This window comes from Phoca vitulina, unplaced genomic scaffold (assembly GCF_004348235.1).
Source record: "Phoca vitulina isolate PV1807 unplaced genomic scaffold, GSC_HSeal_1.0 scaffold2, whole genome shotgun sequence".
NCBI classification, from domain to species: Eukaryota; Metazoa; Chordata; class Mammalia; order Carnivora; family Phocidae; genus Phoca; species Phoca vitulina.
This window is the reverse complement of record NW_022589705.1, coordinates 48,102,080-48,125,972: the sequence shown is the minus strand read 5'-3', so window position 1 is coordinate 48,125,972 and position 23,893 is coordinate 48,102,080. Positions and strand designations below refer to the sequence as shown.

The following is a 23,893-nucleotide window of genomic DNA, read 5'->3' as shown; positions in this document are numbered from 1 at the left end:
GCTCTACATATAATTATTCCTAGCTTCTTCTTATTACAATACCACTTTACTAATCTCAGTTTATGATTATGTATGAAATAAAACACTTCATTATAAGTCAAAAGAGGAATGAAAATTATACTGTGAGGGATGGTTGGACTGTTTTGCAGGGTCTATACTTGTAAAAAGAGGCTATTTTAATCCAGGGTTGAGAAGTTAATCAAGTACATATAATTTTATAACTGTGGTTAAAATTGTGCCGTGATGCTGCTTCAAATGTTTGTTTTATCATATATTTAATAATCAGCATTTTCTTTTTTCTTTTTTTTCTCTATGTAATTTTCAAATATTTTCCACAAATGGCCTGCTTACATAACATGGAGTTTTATCATTAAAATGAAAAATATTTTCTCTCTATTTATATAATTTTAAATTATAAAACTATGGTACACTTTTTGTTTAAATCATTTATTAAGGAGAAGGACTAAACATAGTCAGTCATTAAAATCTGATTTTTATGGTGTGCCATATACACTTGGTACATGCTGAGCTCTGCAGTGCTGATGAGTAGCCCAATATATACCCATTGAATAATGCAGGGCACTTGTTGGTGGTTATCAAATCCACTCAGAATTAGATCACTGAGATGCTAGCTATTCTAGTTATTGGCATGAAATGGTTCATCAGACAGTCTGGGTGTGATACAGAAGCATGGTAACACATTGTAGGGAGAATGGGTTAAAAACTTGAGAAGCACTGACTTACCATCTTCGGTTGAGCTGAATTCACATCAGAATAGTCATAGCCAATCACTGAGAACTAAAATGGGCACATCACTCCCAGATCGCTTACTCAATTGCATAGCTTCTGTAATTAGTCTTGGTTATGCTTCTGCAGAATTGCAGATTTGCAATTGTAAAGAATTCCACAGATTTATTTTTCAGCAAGCTGGATACTGAAATGCTTTCGTACCAGTTGGTGAATGTATGTTTTCCTGAGTTCTCTGATGGCCCCTTGTACCATCCCAGACTCTTTCCCAGAAGTAAATTGCTCACAGTCCAGCAACTAAAGAGGTGATGACTGGCACAGCGGGGGTCTGGTTTTGGCAGGTGTTGATGATATACTTTTTAGAATAACAATCTGGATAAAATGTACCTTGCAAATTTTGAGTTTATTTAACTCAAGGACGTCTTGAGAGTTGTGGAATTGTCCTCCCCATAGAAGTATCCAATCCCGACCGACATTTGGGATAAGCTTGTCTATCTCTCTCAGTTGAGGGTATTAATCTGTACAGAGACAGTAATAACACTCACCTCATAGGCTATTGTGAGGGTTAAATATCATAATCTCTATAAGGTACCTATCTTAGTAAAAAGCACATGTTAGGTTATCAACAAATGTTAGTTTCTCTCCTCTTGAACATTATCCAGTAAAGCCTTTTGAAAACTAGAAACCATGTCTCAAGTATCAGTGCCCTCATGCTGGGTGTCCATAGTTCAGATTGAAGTGGAGGATTTAGCCATTATCCAGAGAGTTTATGTTGTGCAATTGGTAATACTACAGGTTAGTAATTCATTCATAGCATGTCTTTCATTTCAATTACCTGGATACTTTTTAATATAGGAGAGAGTATCAGTCATTGACTCTAAATTTATTTTTAAATATAAGTAACTAAAAGCATTTCTATATATTCCTTAAAAATGTTGTCACCAGAGTATTGATAGTTGCAGACTGATAGAATCTCTGGCTGAGGAATCTGACTGAAAGACATTTGATTAGAAGTGAGGAAGTAGAGCTCCAACTATCATTATTGCCATCAACTTGATGCAAGTTCACAGATGTAAAGGATACAGCCTATGACCATATGTGAGAAAAAATTATACTGACCACTTAGAGTACTGAGAATATGGAATCAACCTCCACGTCTAAACTGGGGGTGAGCAAACTTTCTGTGAAAGGCCAGATAGTGAGTATGTTTGGTTTTGTGGGCTTTGCAGTCTCTGTCCTGACTATTCAACCCTGCTGGGGTAGTGTGAAAGTCACTGTAGATAATGCATAATAAATAAATGTAGCTGTGTCCCAGTAGCACTTTATTTACCCATACAGGTAGTGGGCTAGCTTTGGCCTGCCAGTCAGTTTGGTGACTCCTGATCTAGACTGAAAAGATCTCCTCTGGGACATGATTCTTGCTCTGATAATTGCTTTGACAGTTACAACTGGGTGAAACTGATCTCGAGTTCCTGGTTAGTGTGGTAAATGAGCCATAGGTATAGGGCTGTGTGCTAGAGATAACATTTTTAAAGCTAGTGAAGGACTTTGAGTGAGTGCAAATGAAAGGTGGTACCCAGTGTATATAAGGTTAAATAGAAAACCACTAATATAAATTTAGCCCTTGTTTGGGGAGAGCACATGGATGACAGTTTCATCATCCCACAGAAACCCAAATGAACAAACAATGGAGAGATAGTACCTACTTTTCAGAGTTGTGATGAAAATTAAAGGTAATGTGTGTGATGCATAGAACATAGTAACCAGCACTTAGTGGTTGTTTTGATGTTGTTGCCGTTATTATTGTTGAGGTTATTGTTATATATAGACCAAGTAGCCAGAATTATGCATTATCTATTGTTGGGGATTCTGGGGGAAATTCACCACCTGAGTTATTGGAACCAACTTGGAAATATGATGAAAAAAAAAGTCAGATATGAAAACAAGGTGTTACATCAATTACTGGTAAAATTGATGTTGGAATATATAATCTCTGTCTGGGCAAGAAGGCTTCTTAAACTGAACACCAGAATTACACAGACTTACCACCCAGTAGCAGGAGATGCTGGGCCTGGGCAGCCTCCCCTTCAGAGGGAGAACCTAGCCCTGTAAAATGTGTAGCAGGGAAGAGCTGTAGAAATCCTGCTCATCTGAGGAAGTACAGGGGAAGGACTGAGTTGTGCATGCCCACCTTTTCCTTCTGGAAACACCAGCACAGATTAAATTATGCCTTCTCCCTGAGGAAGACTGAGTAAGGAGCTAGAAGGAGGCTGGGACTGTTAAACTGGTGGCATTCCTAACACTTGGAAGGCACATCAAAGAATGGGAAAAACATATTCTTCTTTACCATTCCCCCAATTGTTTTCCTCTTCCTCTTAAGTCTGGGGTCCCCCCAAGGATGTGGCTGTTCTTTAGAGGGACAGAGCAGGAGAATATCATTAGGACAGTATGACTGCCATCTTTGTGAGCTTGTTTCTCCAATATCAGTCACTGCTTGAGTATGTAAAGATAATAAATCTGAAACCAAAGTCTCTTGCCCTTGTAAATTAAAGCTCAAGGAAGTTGAGGCCTCAAATTTATTCACCTCACCTTCTTAATTTTCTCATTTTATTAGAGGGTTCTTCGGCCTTTTGTAGGGTGAGGGCTTCCTAACCAGTGTGAGCCTAAGTCATCTTCCACTGTAAGGCTCTAGTTTTCTTTGGTCCCATATAAGTTGAATCAGTCCAGTACCACATCTATGGTGTCTTCGCGTTTTAAATAGTTAAAGGAGTTTTTTGATTACCACGTTTATCAAAGCAGAGTCACTACAGCCAGATTTAGGAAATAAGCCAATACTCAGCCTTGAAAGTTGACAGTTAACTTTATAATTTTATCTTATAATTTTAATCTTCCTCCAAGGGGATCTTAGAATACTTTACCTCCTTCCAGCTAGCCCTTCCCTGTTTACAGTTTGTTTTTATCTATTTTAATTATCTCTATTTTTTTTTTTACCCCACAGTACACTAGCTTTGCATTTAGTCTTTGATTTATATTTAGATGTTTACCAATATCTTTGCTTTTAGTTCCCTTTTGTATCTCAGACCCCCTGGGATCACTTGCTTTTTTGTTTGGGTCAGTTCTCTGGAATTTATGCTCATTTTTTTATTTGGCTGAAAATGTCATTTGCTTTCATTCTTGAAAGCATTTTTTCCCATTGTGTAGCAGTTACTTTATTTCAACACTTTGTAATTATTTTCCCTTGTCTTTTGGCTTCCATTGATATTGGGAAATTGGCTGTAAATCTAATTGTTTTTCACTGTAAGTAATCTGCCCTTTTTTGTTTATTTGTTTCTGAATTTCTGAAGTCCAACTTTGATGTGTCTCTGGGTGGGTTTCCTTTTATTTATCCTATATGGAATTTACTGGATTTCTTGCATATGTAAATTGGTGTCTTTCTTATGATATCTGGAATATACTTTTTCATTTTCTCTTCAAATATTTCCTGTGCCAACCTCTCTCTCCTCTGCTTTTGGACTTCTGATTAAATCTACTTTGGACCTACTTCTTTATTTTCCATTTTTGACAATCTCTTCCATTTTTTAAAAAAATCATTTTGGGGCGCCTGGGTGGCTCAGTTGGTTAAGCGACTGCCTTCGGCTCAGGTCATGGTCCTGGAGTCCGGGGATCGAGTCCCACATCAGGCTCCCTGCTCAGCAGGGAGTCTGCTTCTCCCTCTGACCCTCCTCCCTCTCATGCTCTCTGTCTCTCGTTCTCTCTCTCTCTTGCAAATAAATAAAATCTTTAAAAATAAAAAAAAAAAAATCATTTTGTCTTTCTGGGCTGTATTTTTGTAATTGCTTTGATTTGCCTTCCAGTTTGCTAATTCTCTTTTCAACTGTGTCTAATTTTCTGTTAAACCTGTTATATTTTTTCAACTTTTGTTATTGTATTTTTTATTTTTAGAGTTTGTATTTATTCACTTTTTAAATATGTTAGATAATTTTATGTAGTTTTCTATTCTGTGTATGTGTTAGTTATCTATTGCTGCATAATCAATAACCTCCAAAACTTAGTAGCTTAAAGTAACAAACACTTATTATCTCACATTTTCTGTGGATAAGGAATCCACTTGTGGCTTAGTTGGGTGCCTCTGACTCAGCCTCTCACAAGGCTGGAATCAAGTTACTGGCCAATGTTGCAGTCATTTCAAGGCTTGACTGGGTGGGTGGGATCTGTTTCCATGTTCATTTGGTTGTTGATGGGGTCAGGTCCTTATTGCCTGTTGACTGGAAAGAAACGGTCTGGCTTCTCCTGTGTTATTCCCTCAAAGAAGATTATAAATATCAGTTTGCTTGTCTCCCATCTCCGTTTGCCTGAAGGCCGTGCTTTGCTTCTCTAAATGCTTCAGCTGTGAACAGGATGATTATATTTGGGCATCTTTAAATGAGGTGTGATGTCCTCCATGTTAACTCTCCCAGCTTTTACCTCCATTTGGGAGAATGGTGCCATTTTCTCCGTTGCTGGATGGAGGGCTAGAAGGAATTTCAGCTGTTCTCATTATCACAGAGGAGGAAAGTGGTCAGTCGGCTGGGGTGGTGACTCAGAAACATGGGATGTGCTTTATTGCTCCTACAATGTGTCACAAGTTTACAGTCTAATGAGGTTTTTGATAAAAATATTTTACACTTCTGAGCTGCCTCTCAACTACAGATCCTAAAGCCCTATTTTAGAGATCAAAATACCCACAGATGCTGTGTGCAAATGCCACAGATTCAACAAAAGCTGGCGCGAGGATGGGAAATTGATGACACACACATCTGTTTAGCTCCCACCAGGCTTTACCACCCACTGACATTTTTTGGCTACAGAAACTGTATTTGTGACTTGTGACTTGAGCACTGCTATCTACAAGTCAGCAATTCACAAAGCACCCCCTGCCCCAGGTCCCCATCTCAGGTATGTGAGATAATGGACAATGATATTTAAAATCAAATGTCATCCCTGCCACTCATCATTGCTTATAATTCTATTGAGATATGGGAAGTGCGGGTTTTATGCAGAAAGTACTTAGGATAGGATCTAGCCTGTATGATTATGACAATTGGTGTAATACTTTACAGTATAGATAATATTCTCACTATCATACATTAGAGTATATAATGTCCTTTCCATCTCCTATTTTATTTAAATTTAATTCCACAACAACCCTGTGAGGTGGGCATTATTTCTGAAGGTAAAAACAGAAACAAATAAAAAATGACTTCAAATAAAGTATAATCATTGGAAAAAATCATTTCATACTACAGAAAGAATTTATTTTTGATGTTTGATGGCTGACAGCTTTCAGTTCCCCACCTCTCCCCTTTGCCTCACATCTAGGAAAGATTAAAAAAATATGCACCCACCCCCTTAACCATAATAAATCCCTAAGCCACTTTCCACCCCCCTCTCAACTTTGTTTCACTTTAGATAGAACCTGAACTCTTCTCCCTGGGTAATCCTTTTGCTCTTTGCTCTGTGAATAGTAAACTTTATTTCATAATTGTTATTCCTACATGTCATTCATCCTGACATCCATAAATTCCTGGTCAGGAGCAGCCCAGCATCCAGCAGGGGATGCTAGGTGCCCAGATAAAACAGGTTTCTTAATTCTAGATAAAGTAATGGTGCTTTATTCCTTCAAACATGTGGTCATTGCAGACAGCAACAAAAAAAATATTGTGCTTAACTCACGGCTAAGAACTGAAAGATGAACAAGACATGATCTCTGTTCTTCCCTTCAGTAGTAACAGCCCATAGAAGAGGAAGATGTTAAATTAAAAATCACAAAATAATGTCATTGGTAGTATGTACAAGATATTGTGAGAATGCAGAAGAGTGAATGGCTATTCTTCCTGGTTTGGACAGTATGTATGTAGACACATAAAAGCATGAAAGAGAATGGAATGTTGAAAGAACTATATTCAGCTTTATTTGGCTGGAGAACGGGGTGAGTGAGGTGAGATGTGGTTGGCAAGGCCCTTGAAGTCTCTGCTGGTAAATTATCCTGAGGATATTGGTGAGCTATTGAAGGGCTTTAAGAAAAGAAATAAAAGAAGACTGTTCCTATTTTAAACTGTTAGCTTTGATGGCAGTGTGGAAGATAGATTGGCGTGGAGACAGAAAAGTAATTTAGAAGGACACGGCTTATGTCCAATGAGTGGTGATTGATGAGGGAGCAGAAGGCAAGCTGAGGAAAAAGCACAAACTGACACCCCACAACCCCCCCGACTCAGGTGTGATCTGTGTGACATTCCCCAGGCACTCCTGGCTGCCCTAAAGCTAAGGAAGAGAAAAACAAATGGTTAACTATATTATAGAGATCACAGTCCTTCAAGACTTGAGCCTCCCTCAGTTTACAAATGTCTTAGTGATTTACAAGAAAAAAGCAATCTTATCAATAACCTAACTTCCAGAAGGAAATGCAAATAAAATTAGACGTCCGTACAACCTGCAGCCAGTTGAAAAATATTTGAGGCAGGCAGAGTATAATGGTCCTCCAGGAAGCTCCCGACTGTCTTAATGTTAATGATTTGCTAGAGGGAAAAACAACTTTAGCTTGACAATAGGAAGGCCTCTGGTATCCTGTGAGTTTTCTTTAGCATATGAAAATCCTTTTGGAACCTCCCTTATCTTTACCTCCCCCAGTCCCAAAGTATGTAGTAAGTCACTCCTCACAACCCCGGGGGCATAGCTCTTTCTGCCCAGGGATCCTGTCCCTGTGCTGTAAGAAAACCATCTTCTTGCACCAAAGATGGCTCAAGAATTCTTTCTTGGAAGGGGGGAAATCGGAGGGGGAGAAGAACCATGAGAGACGATGGACTCTGAAAAACAAACTGAGGGTTCTAGAGGGGAGGGGGGTGGGAGGATGGGTTAGCCTGGTGATGGGTATTGAGGAGGGCACGTTCTGCATGGAGCACTGGGTGTTATGCACAAACAATGAATCATGGAACACTATATCTAAAACTAATGATGTAATGTATGGGGATTAACATAACAATAAAAAAATTAAAAAAAAAAAAAGAATTCTTTCTTGGTCGTTGAGTCCCGACCTCACCCCACCAAACCTCACCTACATTCAAAAACTACATCAGCGATGATGGATGAGTCAGGACAAAGGCAAGGAAAATGGTCAGAGGAAGATGAATGTACCAGGTACTGTTCTAGGAGCTGGGGTATAATGGTGAAAAAGGAGAAAAATTCTCTTTTTATGAAGTTTGCATTCTAATGGGTGTATGAGAGAGAACTCCCTAATATCCAGTCTTCTTTCCAACAGTAAGAAAACTCCAGAGTTGTAACTGAGCACATGGCTACCCAGGAAGTAGACTACCTTTCAGCCTTTCTTGCAGGTTCCTCTTAGTCTAGGTGGAACCTACGTTCTGGCCAGAACATGCCCTTGAAATAAAGAGGCATCCTTCTCCTTCCATTCTTCCCTTTTCTACTAGCTGGAATGGCCATGCAGTGGTGGGATTTCTTGTACCTTGTGGCCCAGGTGAAACCACAGGGCTGGTGATGCAGCAAAACCAAAGGGCCCTGAGCATGTGACAACTTCATGGAAGTGACCACACCAGACTGGATTTGAATGTGAAGTAAATACAATTCTATTGTTTTGGGTTTCTGTCTGCTACAGCAGCTGAACCTGTATCATAAGTAATACCGGGAGACAGAGACGATTATAGTGGAGGTTTACATAAAGGGGATGCCCAGATCATGAATCCCACAAAGCAGTCATCTAAAAGTATAAATAAATTATATGTAAGTATGTTGATTACCGCTGAATCTGTTAAGCTTAACGTATTATTCAAAATAAGTACTAGCCGTACTTTACATGCAAGGAAGAGGTTTACTAAATGCCCAAGCTAGTCAGTCACTTGCTCCTCAGACAAGAGAGACCTACTTGTGCAAGGAATTTACACTTGGGTGTGCCAGCCAGTGTGATGAAAGGGAGACTGGGAGCTGAATATCCCTTCATTACGTCTTCTCATCTGATGTACTTCATTATGTCATCTTATTATCTGTTGTACTTACGAATCCTATCTCAAGTAAATTGGTTAATTAATAGATAAAGATATGAGTCTGTTTATTGAAGTGCAAGCCAATTACAGTAGTGATTATAATAATTAACAGAAAATATAAGCTGAAACAACATGAGGAAGGAAGCAAACAAGGTGATGTGATAGAGTAACAGTGAGCTGAGCAAAGGAATGATTTTAGATAAGGTAGCTATAGAAATCTTCCAAGAAGAGATAATATTTGATTGATAACCTAAATGATAAAAAGCAGTTAATTGGCAAAAAGTGTGTGTGGGGGTACTTCATAGGCAGAGGGAACAGAAATGTAAATGTCCTGAGGTGGGAAAGAGCCCAGGATGTTTGAATAGGAGAAAGGAGTCCAGTGTGGCTACAGCACAAAAGGCAAGGGAGAGGAAGACTATGCGGGGATTAGAGAGACAGGGAGCCGCTAGATTACCTGGACACTTGTGGGCTAGAGTAAGGAGTTTTGTTGTATTTTAAGAGCAATGAGAAGCCCTTGCAATGTTTTAGACAAAAATGTGACATGATCTGACTTTCAAAAAGTAGTGTTTTGTATATGGGTACGATGAATTGTAGGGGCAGAGTGGAAGCAGAGACTATTGCAGGAAGGTGATTTGAAACAGGCTGATGCCAGAGTAGATGGAGAGAAGTGAAAGAATTTGTGTTGTTTAGAAGGAGACTGATAGGGCTTGCTGCAGAATACTTGTAGAGGTCTGGGAAAGGGAGAAATCAAGACCCAATGCTATGCTTTTTGCCTGAGCAGCTGGGTTAATGGTGGTGACATTTGTTGAGATTGAAAACGCCTGGGGAAAGATTTGGCTGGGTGTGGGGGTAGGGTAAACCAAAAAACCTGTTTTGTTTCAGGAGAACTTTGGCAAAAGTTTCCAAGGGATCTCTAATGCTCCACTGGTTCCATAGCCAAGCCAGGCTCTTAAATTGGTTATAGCACTTGTGAGCCATTGAAGAGGCTGGCCCTGGGTGGCATCAGGGGAGTGTTAAACTCTAACAGCACATTATACATCATTAGTCTACTCATTGTTATCTTGACCAAGAATCAGTACCTGACTTCCAGTTGTCCCTGAAGATGAGCAATGAACTCTCCCAGTTCAGCTCTAACTCTGTTATACATTTCACCCACCTGACTCTTGGTCAAGGCTTCTTAATTATATATTGCTCATTATCGTTTGTTTTCCTGAATCTTTTGCACCATTTATGGAACAACAGCAACAAAAAAGCAAAAATACAAATGCTAAAATATGAATTATTTGTTTCATCCAATAGAGTATAGGTATTGCTTTAAAGAAATATTTCAGTTTTCCAAATATCCAGCACAGATATATTTGTACTCATGCACATATTCATCAACCCTTTTACTTCCTTTCATCACCAAATTGTGAATTTCATCTAAGGGGTCAATAGATTGATTTAATATAAAGATTAATTGATTGTCAAGTAAATCTAGTTCCTCCTCTGGCCAATCAGCTTTCATTGGAAGAACAACATGTGAGGGTTTTAATTTAATTTCCCAATACACTTGATCACTGATATCAGTGTTATGATAGTTTTTTTAAAAAAATCAAATTATTTTTACTAATTACTTCATTATTATACCAAATAGTAGTTACATTATGAATTAGGCTAAGATCATTACAGAATGTCAGTTAGAATTAACTTTCTGGCAAGAGTAGCCCTTGCCTACGTAAAAAATTGTCATGGACTGGAGTATAAATTTAAGGGCCAGATCTCAGTAAGTTCTGATTTCAAGTCTCTTATCAGCATAACCATATGCCCCCCATTTCATACTACAAGATTGTGCTGATACAGGTTCCCAAAGGACTTTATGTTTTAAGTGATACCTATCTTCCCCTAATCTGTAAAATTCTAGTTAATTGTTCTACATTTCCAATTCTGACTAACTGTACTATTCGGATATGTTTGATTTTTGTTATGCTTAGGGACTTGGCAGTTAGAGAGCACCTAAACAAACTATGTTCTCCATTTAAGAATTTTATTCCTTGTACTTTTGCTACCAACCCCTGGATGATAGTCCTTTAGATACTTCTGCTTCCATCTGAAGGACCATACTTAACAGTCCCTCTTTGGCTAGTATGAATGCTGCTTCCCATATTTGTACTCTAGTAGGTTAATTATCTGTTAAATTTTTATCCATTTTTATAAAGCTGTGTTATCTGCCCAGGCCATTTGCCGTTCTTTTCCTTATTCCTGAAACAGCATAGTACATAGTACATAGTACAAAGTATAAGCAGCAAGTACAGGCCAATACATCTTTTTCCTTAGTATGATTCTTTGTATTAGGGTCAAATTTGGCTTGTCTTATAACTTCTAGATCTGTGCCAGCTTTCTCAGTATTCATTTAGAGCATTTTGGCCAGTGCTGGTTCTTGAACAAACATTTTATTATCATAGAATGTGTATTGCTTAACTACAGGTTGAATATATATTTTGGAACCAAAAATGTTGAGTTCCGCATATAGGTACTAGTAGTCTCCAAATATATTTTGTTTGAGTATGTGCATTTTTAGGTGGAGGTCCAATACACTGTCAGATTTTTGAAATGTTAAAAATTACTGTTCTCAGATAATTCCTTTACTAGATGAGCTTTCAAGAGGAAGAGTCCATTATGTTGTTAGATCCATTCATATTCTCCATCTCTACCACTCTGGCCACTCTATTCATAAGACCACTGATGATTCTGCAAGGTGCCCAAGTACAGAAACTGGCTGACATTTACTGGCCAAGTCATCTTTGATGTTTTTAAGGTTTCTTCTGCAGTGGATTCTCTCTGGTTGGCATGAACATGCCATAGGACAGTCTCCACACTTGGTGCCCACTCCCATAGGCCCATCCACATGCCTCTTACCCAGACCTTCCTATACCTAGTCTTCAAATCTTGCTGGTTCCAGGGTCCTGATCAGTCAGTCAGCCCAGTCATTAGACCATATATCCCAATGCCAGGCCACTTTTCTTTTTCTTTCCCTAATTGGTATTTTTCAGGGCTACTCTGTAGTGTAACAGCAATTTATTTTCAGCTTATACCCCCATACTGGACCCCATTCATGTACCAATCTTGAACTTTTCCCTTCTTCATCAGCAGATCACAGAAAAGCCTCCATGTGTGCATAGGTGTGAAATAGGGGAGAAGCACGGCTACAGCAGTGACAGATGACATGGTGATTAGGGACATATTTGTGCCATTCTCTTACACTCTCTGGACCTGCCCAAATTTGATCCTAGATGTGCTGCATCCCTATTATGGTGGATTGTTGCTGGGGTCACCTGACCTTATGATTTGTTGGGTCTGTTAGTATCACTGGTGTGCTGGTAAATGTTTAGTAATCATCTCTGAAAAATACCATCCTAACTTGTAGCATTTGCTGAGTTTTGTGGTATAAATATCCCCACAATGGCTGATTTCAAGCTGCCAAAATAAGATCACAGGGAGATGTGCTGGTATAAACTCTCTCCATCACATCACTATATCCAGCTGGTGATAGAAGTTTTGGCTGCTTGATGTCACTTGGGGTCCTATGGTTTGATGCTCAGTTTTTCTTAGGGTCCAATGTCATGCTTGGAGTGGTTTGTTAATAGCCTATACTTTTATTTTGTTAAGATTATATTTATTTATTTGACAGAGAGAGCTAGCGAGAGCAGGAACATAAGCAGGGGGAGTGGAAGAGGGAGAAGCAGGCTTCCTGCGGAGCAGGGAGCTCAGTGCGGGGCTCTATCCCAGGACCCTGGGATCATGACCTCAGCCGAAGGCAGACGCTTAACGGCTGAGCCACCCAGGTGCCCCTAGCTTATACTTTTCTGCCACAGATGTCATAGCTTTTCTCTAGAACCCTAGGAATGTGTACTGTATATAATATATTTTGCTGCCACAAATAATTCTAATACTATGAGTGATGTGGACCGAGCAACAGTCCTAGACCTTATGCAGAACCTTTCCTTGCCTTGGGCTCCACTCAAGACCAATAGCTTTCTACATCATCTGACAGATCGGTCATAGCAGTATTTTCAAGCATTCATTTTCAAGCTGCCTCTCAGACCTAAAGAAGCCTGTTAAGCATTCTGGTTCTTTTTTAGTGTTAGGAGTTGCAAAATAATAACTTATCCTTTACTTTTGAATATCCCAGGTTGCCCAGAACACTGGACCCCTAGAAACTTTGCCTATGTGGAAGGCTCCTAAATCTTTCTGGGTTTTGTTTCTTTCTGGAACATGCATGTCTTTCTAAGGTGTCCAGAACACTTGCTACTTCCTGCTCTTCAGGTATGACAAAAAAAAGAAAGCATTTGTCAGTTCAGTGGTGACATACCAAGTAGTCAAGGCTATTAATCTGCCCTGGTAAATATACCTGGTATATTTGGTAAAACAGCTGTAATTGAGGTGAAGGTGCTTGGTTAACTTGTGGTAGTCGATTATAGCCTTCTGTAGATTATTTAGTTTCCACAGGGACAAGACTAGTATATTAATAGGGTCCTACTTGGGGCCACCACTCCTATATCCTTTAAGATTTTGAGAATGGCACTGGTTTTTGCTATCCCTTTGAGATGCTATTGTGGGTTGAACTGTATCCCCCAAAAGATGTTTTGAAGTCCTAACCCCTAGTACCTGTGAATGTGACTTTATTTTGAAAGAGGGTCATTGCAGATGTAATTAGTTAGGATGAGGTCATACTGGAGGAGGTGGGCCCTGAATTTAATATGACAGATGTCCTTATACAAGATGGAAATTTGGACACAGATACAGATATTCAGGGAAGATAGATAGAGGGAAGCCAGATGAGGCAGAGACTGGAGTTACGCTGCCATAAGCGGAGGCATGCGGTGGGGGCTGCCAGAGCTGGAAGCGGCAAGGAGGGATCCTCCCTTAGAGGCTTTGGGCAGAGCATGGCCCTGCTGACATCTTGGTTTCAGACTTCTAGCCTTCAGAATGGTGAGAGAATAAATTTCTCTTTTTTAAAGCCACCTGGTTTGTGGTACTTTGCTATAGCAGACTTAGGGAACTAATACAGAGGTGATATAACTATTTTGTAAGAATTATTATCCTCTTGGAGGGAGGATCTTCCTTATGGCTTTCCTATAATAACGGCTCTTACTTTATAATTCAGAGAACAAAGTGAGAATTCTGCCAATTGCCAAGTATATTCATTTCACTATAAGACATAGTTGGAACTCAGTTTCTTAGCTGACTTCCGTATACCTCTACTCTCTTTTTTTTCTTTTCAAGATTTTATTTTATTTATTTGACAGAGAGAGAGAACAAGAGAGAGGGAACACAAGCAGGGGGAATGGGGGAGGGAGAAGCAGGCTTCCCACCGAGCAGGAAGCCCGATGCGGGGCTTGATCCCACAACCCCGGGATCATGACCAGAGCCTAAGGCAGACACTTAACGACTGAGCCACCCAGCCCCCCGCCCCCCGCCCCCCACCCCCTGTCTACCTCTACTATTAGTGAAAGGTCATGATGGTGTTTGGGATCTTTGGCTAACAGTTCAATCTGTATGCAATAGTTTTGAAAGATCTGAGTAATCCACAGAGCTAGCTATGGTATTGCGGGATCTTTCCTTTTCTTTAGTTGATGTGTTCTGGGTCAGAGAACTGGGCATGTGAATATAGCTCTTCATTGGGGCTGGCTGACCTCAAACTTTTGCTCATGTGTTCTTGATCCCCATTGCATGTATGTGTGTATACATGTACATACATACATGTACCTTTTTTGGGCTGCATATCTATCTTGCTCCTAGGGATGAAATGTCTTATAAGTCAATTCCATAAATTTCAGGCCTTGCTGACTCAATCTGGACTTGTTGCAGTTTCTAGTCATTCTGTTTACCTTCCTTCTAACGGGTATATGCTGCCACTGATGTCCGCTATTCTTGGATTCTATCATCCGCATTGCTATTAGGGAATGCAGTACTAAATAATATCTCCTGTCATTATTTCTAGCCTATTGAATGATGTGATGTCTTTCTAATCTCTCTGCCTTGATAAAGTGTTCCTGTGACGTCCTAAGGAACATGGTCAGCCACAAGATTTTTTTACCTTAGAGAGTAGACATGCTTCTCTGAGCTTTTAAACCCTTCCTCCATACTTTGAAACAGCAACTGTGGCATCTCTGTGTTGTTTAATACAGGCCTTTGCCTTTTTCAGGTGTTCAGGGGCCATTCATTCCAACAGCCTATTACAGCTGGCATCAGGATCTTTTCTGGGGTATTAAATCCTGTATCACCGGAAAGTACCACTGTATTGATAACTCTCCCTAATTCAGCTTTATTTCCTGTTTCCTCTTGACCTAGCCCCACCAGAAACCATTCCTATTTCCTCAAGGTAGCATCTCTTTAGGCATATACTTTCTCTTTTGCTTTAGCTGGCTAAGCACTTCCTAGATCAGTTTATACTGCTATTTGACTTTAATTATGAGCCAAGAGAGGAGGTGAGGCTAATCATGAAAAGGGTAAGAAATATCTTCTAAGGCACTTGCCTCATTTGAGGACTTTGTAGAATTTCAAGCATGTGTGTGTGTGACTAGCTCTATCTTCTGATAAGGGGGAACTGGCCATTTCTTTAGGCCCATAGGATTCAGAATTTGAGGACTAAGGAGTTGAGGTGGTTTTTTTTTTTGTTTTTTTTTTTTGAGAGAGGGAGAAAGCAGGGTGGGGCAGAGGAAGAGGGAGAGAGAATCTCAAGCAGGCTCCACACCTCAGCATGGACCCCGATGCTGGGCTCAATCTCAAAACTGTGAGATCATGACCTGAGCCTGAGTCAAGAGTCGGATGCTTAAACAACTGAGTCACCCGGGCGCCCCAGGATTTGAGATTTCTAACCGTGACTACACAGATAACCCCTTCCAAGTGTCAGGTTCCCACTTCTTCCCCTTTAGGGCCCTGAGTTTGTGTAAGAGAGTAGCCTAGGCTGGGATTCAGCCTTTCCTGAGGCTCTGCTAACAATTCAGTCCTGTCCCTGTTCTGCTATGACTGTTGTCCAGCTGCAGGAGCAGAAATGCACTTTAAATGCTGCCATGGAGTCCCTCTTACTGTCACACTTTGATTTAAATTGTTCATTAATAGACCCGAGCCTACCATTTTCTCTTTTCAATCAGTGGTACCTAGCAACAAATAACCAATTCCACAGTTCTTAACGTTATTATGTTTTCACACCTCTAAAACACCCAGGATGTTGTTCCAGCTGTTGCAGCCTCTTGCACCTGTACCCATCACAGGCTGTCATAGGTGGAAGCCAGAAGATGCTCTAGCGTTCCAAGGACTACCCATGTTTTCCTTATTTCCCGTGATGGGATTCTCATTGACATCCAGCCAGAAAATGGTCCAATTCTAAGATTCCCATATTTAGAGTCTGCTTCCTGGGAACACTTCTGGTGTCAACTGTCTTAGATTGGGTTCCTTAGAACAAACCTGGGATACGTATTCTTGTTTAAGTGCTCTTTGGGAATATACTCTCAGGAAAAGGGAGGTGAGGGAAACAGAACAGGGCAGGAAAAATGGCAAACACGAATGTGGTCTCAGTAGAGATTAGCTTCAGTCTGATTCCCACAAGATAATCCAGAGCACGAATGACATGACCAAGCCAGTCTCCTACTGGGGCAAGTGGGCTGACCTTTTGAATTCCATGCCAGCAGGTCATTGGCTGGTCCAGTAAACCCTGGTTACGGGTGGGGAGAAGTATAGCTTCTCAAGCAAGATGCTCTCATTCCGTCCAGGGCAGTCCTCTGTATTTTTATCTCCAACAATCACAGCAAATGGGACAGGGGTGTACCAGCCAGAATAGGGGATGTGGGCAGACACCAACCGCATCCACCACAACAATGTAGAGCTATTATTAACTGCAATAATCAGCAAATTTTTTGAGTTATTCTGTATCTAAGGAAAAGAAATGTATTGCTTTAAACTGTTAAAATCTTCTCTAGCCTTCAGTAGGACGGTTGTATTAATCTTTCCTTCTTTTTAGTGGGATTACACTCAATTCCACTGATTATAAAACCCAAATTTCCAATTCACCATCTTTGACTAAGGACCCTCACACCAATTAGATCTCCCCTCCCCTCCCCAAATTGGGAGTGTTATTTCCCACTGTGACCTTGGTTTATTTCATCAGTTTTTCTCTCCCCCTTTTACCTTTGTTTTTACTATATAATGATTGGAGTGAGAGATTATAAGAACAAGTTCCTTCAGATACATTGTCCCATTTGGAATGGCCTTTTTACTTTCCATACGCAGGTGAAAATGTCTCTATACTAGTATACATTGTTTCTGAAAAGGGGACAAAAAGTAAAAAAGGAAAGATGAAAAGGATGATCCGAAAGGAAGGTACTGGTTGAGAATGAGACTTCTATTTCCTATTTTTTTTAGTGTGAGTTTGGGAATTTGTGTTTTTTGCCAGCAAAAAAAAAAAAAAAAAAAAGTATAACTTCAGCTCAGGGCTTCAGTATTCCTGAAGGGTTTGTAAATAAGTCATTGTCTCCCCAGTTGACAAAAAGCAGTATATGATTAGAACCATCCTGTTCTTCTTTATTCCCCAAAGCTCTGAGAACACTGTGGAATGAGTAGCCTATGCTCCATAAACACCAGAAAAATGGTGGCGCATGCGGAAGTGCTTTGAAAACTGAAACTTCACATAAAAATAAGGCATTGTGGCTGCTTTAAATTAACCTCTCCGAAGTCTGTACTAAAGTTGTATTCACATTATATCCCTTTTCACCCCAGACATAAATCCCTTGTTCCAGCCTGAGATTCTTCCTCCCACTTGCTGCAGTCCCCTTTTTATTTTCTCTTCCTGAGGTATCAAAATTCCACCCATAATTCTGGTTTGAATCCCCGCTGTAGGAAACAAATTCTGATACTCCAGGATTTGACAACAGAGGGTGCATCTCTCTGTGGGGAAAACCATACTGGAAACCCGTGGGCCTCACTCTTGTCTACTGAGAATCTCCTGCCTGAGGCAAATTCCTTTTCTTAGGATGGCATCCTCAAAGTGTGGTTGCCAAATGAGAGTATTAGCATCACTAAGGAACTTGTTAAAATGAAAGTTATTGGCTCCAACCCAGTCCTATTAAACTAGAGACTCTGGGTATGGGGCCCACCATGTGTTCGTTTTTTTTTTTTTTTTTTTTTTTTTTTTTTTTTAACATTCCAGGTAATTCTGAGACGTTGCTCAAGTTGGAGAATCACTCTCTGAGGGACTCTCTTACTGATCACCTTTGATACAGTTTTTCTGGCCTCAGGGAGTGCTCCCTCATTTAGCACTCAAGCCAAATGAACCCTTAATTGCCAGAGCACAGTTGAAACATTTAAACTAACTTTCCTAATGGTTTGTCCATAATAAAAGGAAAATGAATTTCTAGAGTAAAATATAATTAGATACAATGATTCATAAAATATGGAAATGTGTTATAGTGGTTAAAAGCACCAGTATAAACTTTGAATCCAACTTGTTACTTAATCATGTTGGTATTAAGGCTCTGCATCTGTTACATGATGATAGTAATACCTGCCTTTTAGAGCTGTTGTAAAAATTAAGTGAGGTGAAGAAGGTAAAGCAATTAGCAAAGCTCCTGACTCATACAAGGTGTTCAGTAAATGGTAACAAATTGTATTTTGCTTAGTCATCATCAGTACCTAGCCCCTCTTTGCAGTGGATCTCAGCCATGAGTTCTCAGGCCACCTCCACAGGGCATGGAACGTTTTCATCCTTGGAATTCAGAAGCACCCCTAAGCCTGTCTAGGGTCCTTGGAGGCTAGGCCAAAAGAAATGCAGGGATTCTCTCTCCCATGTCTGATTCCCATAGTCCAAATTCCAGTTCACGGTCTCAACACCCTCCTCTTATCCAGGCTATTGTTTTTGGGAAACATCAGGCCCATCCCCACCATTTACAGGGCTTGGAGCAAGAGTACAAATTAAAGGCCCACACAACATATATTTATAGTCATAATTTACAGAGCAAGCTAAAAAATGTTTTATCCTCTGTATAGGCAGGATAACAGCCCCCACAGTCCCTGGAACCTGTGACTGTTACCTTACATGGTAAAGGGACTTTGCAGATGTGATTAAGTTAAAGACCTTGAGATAGGGAGATTATCCTGGATAATCTGGTCAAACGTAATTACCAGGGTCCTAGGATCCTTGTAAGAGGGAGGCAGTAGAGTCCGAGGAAATGTGACAACACGCAAAAGTTGGAGTGGTACGGTGCCATGAGCGAGGAATGCACACAGCCAGTAGACGACAGAAAAAGGCACGGAAATAGATTCTCTTCTGGAACCTTCAGGTAGAATGCAGCCCTGCTGACCCATTTTGGACTTCTGAGCTTCAGAATTGTTCGGGTAATACATCTGTGTTGTTTTAAGCCACTCAGTCTGTGATAATTTTTATAGCAGCATGAAGGAATCCATAACCCTCCTGCTTTCATAACAATGAAATAAAAAAAAAATGTGGATGTATGCTTTTATAAGACTGCATAGTGGCAGAATATCAGTGATGATTGAATTTAATGATTGTTTTGTGTAGTGAATGGTCTGTGAATGACCCAGTGATATTTAAATGAATAATAAAATGAATTCCTTAATTATTTTTATTTCATTTCATTTATTTTTCTTGTTTTTATTTCAGCATAATTATGCTTTATATTGTTCAGAGAACTTGTTTTTAATAGACAGGATTGCTAAATTAGACCACCTTGAATTATTGTAAGTTACCTTACAATTTGGAGAAATTTGGCTCTACTAGGGCAGGAGCAACTGAATTGTCATTAAAACTCTTAAAGAATACTTAGATTTAGAAATAAACTATTAATTTATATATCATGTTTACATATTTTAAGGGGATAACATATGATAAACTATTATGGTCTCAGGAAAAAAATCCCCAAATATTTAATTTAAGCAATAGATTACTGTCCAATATAGATGTGTTTTCTGACATTTATAAAGTAATTTCTAGATGCATAGAGTTCTACTTAAATTCTTTTTTTTTTTCTAATTTATTCAATCCTGGGATGTTAAAAGAAAATGTAAAAAATAGAAGTATGATGCTTGATTTGTTCAAAACTTTCACTTCAGTTGAAGTTATAGGATGACCTGGAGTGGCCAGAATATAGTCTCACGTTTATTTGTACACAAATCTTCTTCACTGTTACACAAATATTTTTATCTTGTTTTTCTAATATTTTGTTGGCATGTCACTTTGTTGCATATTTCACACGCAGCTTATTTTAATTTGGAAAATTTTTTTCAAGAAATTTAAAAATGCTTTTTATTCTTTTAAAAATGAAGTAGTCAAACCCATACCTGTGTTTGTGTTCTTGTAAAGCTTTTACTACATCATCGATAGCAAGCAACAATTCATATTAAATAATGATGAATTATTCCAATTTAAAATTAATTGCATTTTCACCAAGCATCTCGATTTGTTCCTACTTGAGGATATTCTGTCGTTTTGCTTATTTTTTTTTAGGCATCCTTTCTTATGTTTAAATAAAATCTTAAATAGCATTTTGTTGGCATTCCCATCATGTGCCATGAGGGGTTTTAAGGATAAATTTGGTAAGTATCTTATTAAGATGTTTTATTTTGGGTAGACCTGTACAATATTGTATGTACTATTTGAATTGTTCACAAACAGCCCAGTTGTGACTGTTTTTTCTAGTAATAGATTCAAACTGTGTATTAGCTGTACCAGGTACAAGGAATGCTTCTGGAATTTTGGCCAAAATTCTGTCTTGAGAAAACTTTTCTCTTGCCAGCTATTTAGCACCAGTCACATAGACCTATCCTCAGTAATATTTCAAATTATTTGGGATGCCTGGGTGGCTCAGTCGTTCAGCGTCTGCCTTCAGCTCAGGTCATGATCCCAGGGTCCTGGGATCGAGCCCCACATCGGGATCACTGCTCAGCGGGGAGCCTGCTTCTCCCTCTCCCATTCCCCCTGCTTGTGTTCCCTCTCTTACTGCCTCTCTGTCAAATGAATAAATAAAAGAATCTTTAAGAAAATATTACAAATTATTTAAATAAAATGGTAATATATTTGATATTTTTGAGAATTTTATTAATCTTATTATTTTATGAAAATAAAACTATTAAAAATTCTAGGTTCCATGTCTATCTGGTTGCCAGTGTAAAAAAAATCTGTATCACGTGTTGTGCATTTTACATCTAGGTTTCCATATATACCAGTTTATTGTTAATACAGATAGTTTAATATTGCAGAATGTTCTACAGTTTCCATGTGCAGATGTTGAAAATACTGCTCCAGTTTGTGAGTACCTTGAGCACCATGAGCAGGAGCAGAGAGAAGCGAGAAAATGGGTGCTTGGCATGGCTGGAAAATGATATAATATAAGAGACTCTGGGCATTATTCTGTATGAGAGGGTATATTTAGGTATTTTATCTTTTCTTTTACTGAAGTCCTTCCCCATACTCTGAAGCTACGTCTGTCTCAATCTCAATGCGCAGACTGTAAACCTTCAAGTATTAAGACATAATGAGCTTTTATTTTGAGCACTAGGACAAGAACTCTAGAGAAGTGCTTCTCTGGGGCAGGGAGTTTATGAACTACCCTCTAGGGTTAAGCATGGTACTCAGTGGGGGAACATCCACCCTTTTAGGGGATATTCTATTCTCTCCCCACAGAAATGTGTCTTCCCCCTTTTGCTTGCGGAAATTGATGGTGGCAACAAAGGCGTGATCCATTATTGCAGAACAACATCATGAGCCATGTGGTACTTCTCTGCAGGCTACACACACACACACACACACACACACACACACACACACATGCATAGTGAAGAATTGTTGCTCAAGCTTGTATTAATAACATGGAGACTCAGGATTCAAGCCCAGGTTGGCTTCACACAAAGCTTGTTCTGGTACTCCAGCCTGTTTCCTTAAGAGGAGTATTTCTACTTCTTTCTCTCATTTAATTGTCTAGCATCTTAACCATACCTTTTGTCACCCAAAACCAGTTCATATTTTGCTTCTTTGGGGAAGGCCTCTCGATCCCCTTTGAACTTTGTAAACATAATTCTGATGTTACAAATAGCACACGATTTAGGGATTATATGCTAGTCTCCTACTGATCTTTGAGGACAAGGAGGATCTTTTTCATTTCTGCATTTCTGAGACCTAACAGAGTGCCTAGAATCTACTAGGAGCTGAACAAATAATTTTTAACTAAGTTAAATAGAACAATAAGAAAGTTATTGATTTTAAAAAAGAAATCTACCACCATTGGAATTCAGCAAATATAGAATCATAAGTTATGGGCATGACATTCAGAAGTCAGTCAAATGTCTTTGGGTTCCAGACTGATTAGCTGCTGGGATGTTTTAAGAGAAATCCTGAGACAATTCCACAGTTTTCTTCAGTAGTTTATTCAAATATGGGTTGTTCCATACTGTCAGCAATTTCTTCCTGATATTTCACCTGAAGCAGTACTTCTAAATGATGTGCAGCAGCTAGCTCTGAGAGCGTGGCCTTAATTGCCAAAGTTAAATTCTGACTCCTGGGGTATATTTTAAGGTTTGAGAATATTAAACTCAGCACATTTTAAAGAGCAGTATTTTTAGTTTCTTGGGCAAATGGTCCTGTTTTAATTCAGGAAACAAAAGGTGTAGGTTTAACTAGCAGTGAGAGCACTTTACTGTTTCCTCTCTGAAGATTTTCCACCAACCGTTCTCCTTTTCAAGCAGAAGCGTTCACTCCTTCCTTCCTCCATGTTCTCAAAGCCATTTCATTGAAAACACACACATGTAGGTCCTCAGGCACACACATATACACACAGAGTATCACATCACATAGAAATGCTATTTTAGATGCAGATGTAGAAAGAGATACAGATTGTAGTTCTTTGAGTTTCTGAAGATTTCCTCCTGTGTGAGTCTATGGTGACTGTCCAGTGACATAGAGACTTCCAGTAAATGTTTGTGAAATATCTGAGTAATCAGTGAGATAAAATGAGATGGAGCTTGACATAAACTTGCTACTTTTGTTTCTATTGTGAATGTTATGATACATGCCTCCCTGGTACACTTGTGCAAGATTTTCTCTGAGAGGTATGCCTGGTGATGGTGCAGCTTCGAGGGTGTGCACACATCAAACTTTACTAGGAAACACCAAATAATTTTTCAAAGTGCAGAAAAGCTCCTACCAGCAGCTCCTATTTATTGATATTATATCTGACCCTTGATAGTGTCAGACTTCTTAATCTTTGCCAATCTAGTTGGTATGTAATTGTATCATATTGTAGGTTTAATTTGTGTTTACATAATTATTAATGAAGTTGAGCAGTTTTTCAAAATTTTTGAAATTTGCCATTTAAGACTATTTTTAGAGCAGTATTAGGTTAAAACAGAACTGAGATAGAGGTATAGAGATTTCTCATGTTTCCTCTGCCCCCCACATGCAGAGCCTGCCCCATTATCAACATCACTCATCACAATGGTACCTTTTTTTTTTTTTTTTTAACCAAGGATGAACCTACATTGACACATCATAATTATTCAAAGTCCATAGTTTTCCTTAGGGTTTACTTTTGGTGTTGTACATCTATGGGTTTGGACAAATGTATAATGACATATATCCATCATCATGATATCATATAGAGTATTTGCCCCCAAAATTCTCTGTGCTCTGCCTATTTATCCCCCAACCCTGCAGCCAAAGCCATTGATCTCTTTATTGTTGCCATAGTTTTACATTTTCTAGAAGGTTATATAGTTGGAATCATATAATATATAGCCTTTTCATATTATCTTCTTTCACTTACTTATATGCATTTAAAGTTCCCTCATTTTTTTTCATGGCTTGATAGCTCATTTCATTTTCACATTGATTAATATTCCATTGTCTGGATATCCCCAGTTTATTTTTTCATTTATCTGCTTAAGGGCATTTTGGTTGCTTCCAAGTTTTGACAATTATGAATAAAGCTGCTGTAAACATTGTGTGCAGGTTTTTGAGTGAACATAAGTTTGAATATCCTTTGGGTAGATACCAAGGAACATGATTGCTGGATCATATGATAAGAACATGTTCAGTTTTGTAAGAGACTGCCAAAATGTCTTCCAAA

At 39.1% G+C, this 23,893-nt stretch overlaps 1 protein-coding gene across 3 annotated transcripts in view; it reads left to right on the top strand.

Annotated features, from left to right (window-relative positions):
- Positions 1–23,893, top strand: part of PDE4B (phosphodiesterase 4B) — a 522,167-nt gene that overhangs the window by 106,374 nt on the left and 391,900 nt on the right. The window lies entirely within an intron of this gene.